Source organism: Grampus griseus, assembly GCF_964374135.1.
Source record: "Grampus griseus genome assembly, chromosome: 11".
NCBI lineage: Eukaryota > Metazoa > Chordata > Mammalia > Artiodactyla > Delphinidae > Grampus > Grampus griseus.
The window spans coordinates 102,784,311-102,790,720 of NC_139005.1; positions in this window are offsets into that span (position 1 = coordinate 102,784,311).

Below are 6,410 nucleotides of genomic sequence, written 5' to 3' on the forward strand. Positions count from 1 at the left end.
ACGGGCTCTAGGCACACGGGCTTGAGTAGTTGTGGCACGAGGGCTCAGTAGCTGTGGCTCGCGGGTTCTAGAGCGCAGGCTCAGTAGTTGTGGCGCACGGGCTTAGTTGCTCTGCGGCATGTGGGATCTTCCCGGACCAGGGATGGAAACTGTATCCCCTGCATTGGCAGGCGGACTCTTAACCACTGCGCCACCAGGGAAGTCCCATGAGCATATTTTTCTACTCCATTGTTGTTAACCGAGAATTGCGACAGCCACGACTGAGCCAGGTTTATCAGGGAACCTAGTTCTCCCTCCACACAGCTCGGCAGTGAGATGCCGGCTCAGGGGCATTCATTGATTTATTCAAGAAGTACCTGTTGAGGGCAGCTGTGGGCTAAGACAGGCATTCCTTGTGGGGACTGAGGGTACAGCGGAGAGCAACAGAGCTGCCATCTTGGAGCTGACCTTCCAGTGGGGCAGACGTGTAAATCAACTAGCTGTTGTAATAAAATTACAGACAAACCCTCTGAAGAAAGTGCGCAGGACGCCGAGAGAAAGCAACAGGGGAAGTGAGCTGGGCTTCAGCGGGTAATTAGGTGCTAACCTAGGGAAAGTCCCCACTCAAAGGCTGTCTGGCAAAAGAGCCTTTTGGAACGGAATTAGAGTAGTCATTGTATGATTTGTATTCTTTTAAATTTGTTAAGTTGTGTTTCATGGCCCAGAATGTGGTCTATTTTGGTATATGTTCCATGCGAGCTTGAGAAGAATGTGTATTCTGCTGTTGTTGGATGAAGTAGTGTATAGATGTCCATTATATCCAGTTGATTGAAGGTGCTATTGAGTTCAGCTACGTCCTCACTGATTTTCTGCCTGCTGGCTGTGTCCATTTCTGAGAGAGGGGTGTTGAAGTCTCAAAATAATACTGGAATCATCTGTTTCTCATTGCTGTTCTTCTTTTTGCCTCAAGTAGTTTGACACCCTGTTGTTTGGTACATACATTAAGGATTGCATGTCTTCTTGAAATATTGACCCCTTTATCATTATGTAATACCTCTCTTTATCTCTGATAACTTTCCTTGGTCTGAAGTCCTCTCTATCTGAAATTAAGATAGCTACTCCTGATTTCTTTTAATTGGTGTTAGTATGATATATCTTTCTCCATGCATTTACTTTAGACAGCAGATAGCTGGGTCTTGTTGTTTGATTCACTCTGACAATCTGTCTTGTAATTGGTATATTTAGACAATTGATATTCAAAATGATTATTGATATTGTTTGATTAATATCTACCTATTTGTTCCTAGTTTCTATTTGTTGCCCTTGTTCTTTTTTTCCTATTTTGTCTTTCCTACTTTTTTTTTTTTTTTTTGCCTTTTGGGGTTTTAATTGAGCATTTTAATTTTATATGATTCCATTTCCTCCCCTCTCCTGTCATATCAATCATGCTTATTTTGTTTTTACATTTTTGATGGTTGCCCTAGAGTTTGAAATGTACATTTATAAAATATTCAAGTCCGGTTAATAACACTATACCACTTCACAGGTAGTGCAGGTGCCTTATAATAATGAAATACTCCTATTCTTTCCACCTGTCCTTTATCTCACTTATATATAAGCACACATAACTGAATGCATTGTTGACATTATTATTTTGAATAAACTGTTATCTATTAGAGCAACTGAGAAAAAGAAAAATTAAATGAAAAGTTTTACCTTCACTTATTCATCCTCTGATGGTAGATGTGGATCCAAGTTTATGATCTACATTATTTTCCTTCTCTCTGAAGAACTTCTTTATAACATTTCTTGCAAGGCAGGTCAATTTTTGTTTGTCTGAAAAAGTCTCCTTCACTTTTTTTTTTTTTTTGCGGTACACTGGCCTCTCACTGCTGTGGCCTCTCCTGCCGCGGAGCACAGGCTCCAGACACGCAGGCCCAGCGGCCATGGCCCACGGGCCCAGTCGCTCCGCGGCATGCGGGATCCTCCCGGACCGAGGCACGAACCCGCGCCCCCCGCATCGGCAGGCGGACTGCCAACCACTGCGCCACCAGGGAAGCCCTCTCTTTCACTTTTGAAAGATACTTTCATAGAGCATAGAATTCTAGCTTCGTGGTTTTTTCTCTCAGTACTGTAAGTACTTCACTCCACTCTCTTCTTGCGTTCCTGGCTTCTGAGAAGTATGTAATTCTTACCTTTGTTACTTCATGGGTAAGATGTTTTTTCCCTGTGGTTTTTTTCAAGGTTTTTTCTGTATGTTGGTTTTTCTGAAGTTTGAATATGGTATGCTTAGGTGTGTTTTTTTTTTTGGTGGCGTTTATCCTGCTGGTGTTCTCTGAGCTTCCTGGGTCTCTGTTTTTGTGTCTGACATTAATTTGGTGGAAATTCTCAGGCTTTAGTGCTTCTGTTCTGTTCTGGGTTTTTTTCTGGTATTTCCATTATGTGTATGTTACACCTTTTGTCTTGGATATTCTGTCCTGGTTTTTATATCCTCAAGCTCAGAGATTCTTTCCTCAGCCACAACCCGGATCCTAATAAGCCCATCGAAAATGTTCTTCATTTTTGTTACAGTATTTTTGATCTCTAACATTTCTTTTTAACTAATTCTTAAAAATTCCATTTCTGTTCTTACATTATCCATGTTATTTATTTGTTCCAGTAAATCCCTTAGCATATTAATAAATATTGTTTTAAATTCCCAATCTGATAATTCCAAATTCTTGCCATATCTGACTCTGGTTCTGATGCTTGTTCAGTCTCTTCAAACTATGTTTTTTGCTTTTGAGTATGCCTTGTAATTTTTGTTGAAAGTTGGACATGTACTAAGTAAAAGGAACTGTAGTAAATAGGCCTTAGTAATGTGATGTTAGATGTGGGAGAACAGAAGTGCTCTGTAGTCCTGTGACTGGGCCTCAGTCTTTGGTGAGCCTGTGGCCCTGGACTGTGAACTTCACCAGTTTTTTCCCTCCTAAGGTGGGACAGGATGGATAGAGCTAGCTGGAGTTGAGTATTTCTCTTCTGTCAGTTTGGTTGAGCTCTCATAAAACCCTAACAGGTCAGGCTCTGGCAAAATGGTTTCTCCTGAGGGCAGGCCTGTTAAGAACAGAATGCCCTGGTGTATTTTAAAGTAGTTATTTTTCCTTTCCTTCCGCTGGAAGCATGAGGGATTTTTCTCCAATATTCACTGTGAAGACCTGGAGCTCTCCTGGAGGTAAAACTCACAAAAGTGTGGGAGCTCCCCTAAGACTGGGCCCACCCTGGAGTTTTTAGCTCTCAGATTTGTCCACACTGAGTGTTCAGTGACTTGTCAATTACAGTAGGTAGGTTTACCTTTCCTGATGCTGGTTCCTGCGATGTGTTTCTACTTGTGGGTTTCTGCTCTGCCTGTCTTTCTCTTCATTTTGGGGGGCAGTGGTTTGCTCTGTGACCTCACCTCTCTAAGAATAGCTGGTGGTTTTTCAGTTTAGCTTCTTACTTGTTAGGACAGAGTGTCAACTTCTGAACTCCTTGCATGCTGGACCGTAAACTGGAAGGCTACCAGGTACTCTCTTTTGGGGGTGTATTTTCATTGGTGGCTGGTGAAGTTCACAGCCAGACACTTCGGACTTTGATACCAACATCTTTGCTCCCCTTCCCCCAGAATAGATTATTATTATTATTATTATTACTTTTGCTACTCTTTGAAGTTGCAGGTCATCACAGCTGAGCCTCTGCCTTCTTTGGTCACTCCCATTCATTCAAGCCCACTCCAACCTACTTTGAATGCCCAACACTACAGAAATTGCACATGCCAATGTCATCAGTGATGTCTCTGGTGCCAAATATAGTGAGTACATTCCAGGCTTAGCTATACCAGACTCTCAGCAGCATTCGACTGCTTTTTTCGATACCACATTCTCTCGGTTTCCTTCTTGCTTTTCTGGCTGTTTCTTATTCTCTTTAATTATCTTAGATTAGGATTATGGTGAGAAGTTAGGGTTTAGTAGTTAGGGTCAGGATCAGGGTTTGAGACAGTGGTCGGGGGTCCAAGATCTAGGATAGGGTTCAGGGATCAGAAGTTAGAGATAGGGTTCAAGGGTTAAGAGTCAGGGACTAGGGTTCAGGTTTGGGTTGGAGTATGGGTTAGTTAGGGTATGGGTTAGAGTACAGGATAGGGCTAGGGTTAGGGCTAGGACAAAAGCTAGGTTTTAGGATTTAGGGCTTAGGACTAGGGCTAGGGCCAAGGGGTCTAGGGGCTAGAGTTAGAAGGTTACAGGGTTAGGGTTAGAGTTAGGGTTAGGAGTAGTGAATTTAGGCATAGAGATTAGGGATTAGGGTTTGAGGGTTATGTTAGCGTTAAGGGTAACTGGCCCACATTTCTCTCCTTTTTTCCCCATCTCCCTGAGACCTCTAGGAGGACGGCACTCTCTAAGGATCACTCATGAATGAAAGGTTGAACTGGACCATTAGTTGGGTTAGGGTTAGGGGTCAGAGTTAGGGTTTGATATCTCCTCTGCTTTTCTGACATGGTATTGTCATGGTTGTTTTAAAAAGTAATTTACTTCCCAGTCATTTCAAACATACAGAACACTTTCAATAACAGTAAAAAGTGCTCACATTTGCCACTTCACATGAAATATTCCAGTTTATTTTACCCAAAATAGGGACACTCTCCCCAGGAGCCAGCATATAACCCAAAAATGAGTAAATCAAAAGGTTTCCACTTTATAGTTTAATCCACAGGCCCACTTCAACTTTCAGCAGGTTTTCCAGCTGTTTGGAAATGTCTCTTTGCATCCTGACCCAGTTTTCTTTTTCTGGAATCGTTACTGAGATTTCCCCTTATTTTTACAGTCTTCAGGGGTTTAGAGCACATGATGCGAGTCTGTGTTTGGTGGCCTTTTCTGTAGAGCACCTTTTACTGTGGATGAGTTCCGTGTTCATCCATGTTGTAATGCATATCAGTACTTAACTTTTTTTATCATTGTGATTAGAAATGTGTAACATGACATTTACCATTTAAGCGTTTTAAGTGTGCGGTCCTGCGGCATTAGCTGCCTCTCATTGTCGTACAATCATTCTCCCCATCCGTCTCCGGGACTTCTTCATTTTCCGCAAGTGAAACTCTCTGTCCATTACACACTAACTCCGCTCAGCCCCTGGCAACCACATTGTCTTTGTCTCCGAATTTGACTTATCTGGATACCTTATATAAGTGGAATCATGTAATACTTGTCCTGTGACCAGCTTAGTTTTAGCATGGTGACTTCAAGCTTCATCATGTGTGCGATGTGTGGGAATTACCTTAGTTTTAAAGGCTGAATCATATCATATACCACGTTTTGTTATTTGTTCATCAGTCGATGGTTACGTGGGTTGCTTCCACATTTTTGGCCATTGTGAATAATGCTGGTATGAATATGGTTGTACAAATAACCGTTCTACTTACTGCTTTCAAATACTTGAGTCTATGCCCTGAAGTGGAATTGACAGATCGTACGTTAACTGCTTAAGTGTTTGGGGAGCTGCCATATTGTTTTCCACAGCGGCTGCGCCATTTTACTTAATTTCTTTGTATAGTAGAATAATAGGATAGTTTATGGATCTACCCATTTTGTTTATCCATTCACCCTTTGATGGACATTTCAGTCACTTCTACCTTCTGGCTCTTGTGAACAGTGCTGCTATGAATATTCGTATATATATATATTTTTTGTTTGTTTGTTTGAACACCTATTATTCAATTCTTTGATGTCTATATCTAGGAGTGGAGTTGTTGAACCATAAGGTAATAAGGTAATTGTATAGATATATTTTTTAATAAGTTTATTTATTTATTTTTGGCTGCATTGGGTCTTCGTTGCTGCGCGCGGGCTTTCTCTACTTGCGGCGAGTGGGGGCTACTCTTCGTTTCGGTGCGCGGGCTTCTCATTGCAGTGGCTTCTCTTGTTGTGGAACACAGGCTCTAGGTGCGCGGGCTTCAGTAGTTGTGGCTCGAGGGCTCAGTAGTTGGGGCTCAAGGGCTCTAGAGCGCAGGCTCAATAGTTGTGGCGCACGGGCTTAGTTGCTCCGCCGCATGTGGGATCTTCCCGGACCAGGGGTCGAACCCGTGTCCCCTGCATTGGCAGGCAGATTCTTAACCACTGAGCCACCAGGGAAGCCTGGTAACTGTATTTTTATCTTTTTGAGGAAATGTCAAAAATGTACACATAGGCTGCACCATTTTCCATTTCCACAAGCAATGCTTAAGAGTTCCAATTTCTCTACATTGTTGGCAACGTTTGATATTTTCTATTTTTTTTAAATAACCATTCTAGTATGTGTAAAGGGGGATTGCACTGCGGTATTAACTTGCATTTCCATTATGATTACTGATGTTTGACGTCTTTTTAAGAATTTATTGACTATTTGTATTTCTTGTCTAGAGAAGTGCCTCTTCAAGTCCTTTTCCA